Genomic DNA, 1,625 nt, shown 5'->3' on the forward strand with positions numbered 1-1,625 from the left:
AATATTTCAATGACATCATTCATATATTGCTTATGAAATAATAAACAGTTAACATTAATCCTTCACGTTGAAACATCAAGACTCTAGTGAAATATATATAAAAACATGTCTGCATATATGGGTATTTTTTTAAATTTCTTAAGCACTCGTATTGACTTATAGTCAATGCTTGCTGTAATCATATTTACCAGATGCAGGTTTTCTTCTGGAAAGTTTCTATCAGAAATTCCATTCCGTTTTATAGTATGTTGTCAAGCAACCAATTGAAGACTAGCCTGCAAGCAGCAATCACTTTCCTCTCATCCCAGAAGCCTGGTTATGTATTAGCTATAGAGAAAACCAAATACATGCCCTGGATCCTCAAAACGGAATTGCTTTAGTACACGCATACATAAATGAATGCAAACAGCTAGTAGACAAATATAAATCCACTGAAAAGCATACTGAGTTTGATTTTAAAAACCAGACCCCTCCTTTAAATTAAAGAACACCCTCATTTCCTTTAAAGTTGGCAGAGGAGACTCTATAACCCCGTCTCCCTTTAGCTATCAGTCTAAACTACATTCAGGCCCCATTTTGTTCAACCTTATACTCTACGGTCTTAGTTACTCCTTGGATGATAACCTAAATAAAGTTCTAACGTACCTTTACGAAGTCAAAAGAAGGGACAAGAGACGGGAAAGGGACAAGGGGAGCGAGAAATTCTCTTGCCACTCCGGACCAGTGGCTGTTATATCTTACAAGTGCAACTTCCCGTTTTCTCCTTCTTACCTTGTACACTTTCCCAAAGGCTCCGTCCCCCAATTCTCCTATAATTTCCCAAAACTCCTCGGGGTTCAGATCCCTCTTCACATGCTCGTATTGCTTCTTCTTCTTCTCGCTCCCCAACTTGAAGATCTTACGGAAATTGAAGAAGGACATTTTTCCTCCCCGCAGAGTTCCTTGCACTTAAGGACTAAAAGCAACAATAAAAGGCAAAGTTTCTCCTCCCTCTTCTCCGCTCGAGCCCGGAGGGCGGATGGCGACGGCGGGCGGCGACGGCGGACGCGGGCTTTCCCGGCTCCCGCCGCTCCGGCCGGGCTGTGCCCGGGGAGGGCGGGGCGCGACTCGGGCTCCGGCCCTCGGGGCGCGGAGGGGGGGGGGCGGTTGCGGGATGCACGGGCGGCCCCTCCGCAGAGCCCAGCCCGCGGGCCGCGCGGGTAGGCGCCGCGCGCCCGGCCGGCCCTCAGGGGGCGGCACCTGCCCGGACGCTAGTCCCCACCCGGCCCGGCCCGACGGGTCCGAGCGGTCCGGACGTCCGCGGCCGCCGCGGCTTAGGCCCGTGTCACGGCGAGTCTCCTGGGGCGGCGGCCACTCCGGGCGAGGGACGCGGCCAGCGGCCCCTGAAGCAGGCAGTCGACAGGCCGAGCTCTCCCGCCTCGGGCCGCGAGGCTAGGGTCTCCTCCGCAGCCGTCTGCTCCCGCGGCGCGAGGCCCGCGCGTCCCTTCGGCTCTGAGGCGCCGCCGCCGCCTCGCTCGCTCCCCAGCCCACACAGCCTCGTCCTGGAGCGCGCGCAGACGCCGACGCCGCAACGCGCCCGCGCTCCCTCGGCCGCGCGCCCCTATCACTGCGCGCTCGCGTGGGGG

This window comes from Ursus maritimus, unplaced genomic scaffold (genome assembly GCF_017311325.1).
Source record: "Ursus maritimus isolate PB19 unplaced genomic scaffold, ASM1731132v1 scaffold_7, whole genome shotgun sequence".
In the NCBI taxonomy this organism is placed as follows: domain Eukaryota; kingdom Metazoa; phylum Chordata; class Mammalia; order Carnivora; family Ursidae; genus Ursus; species Ursus maritimus.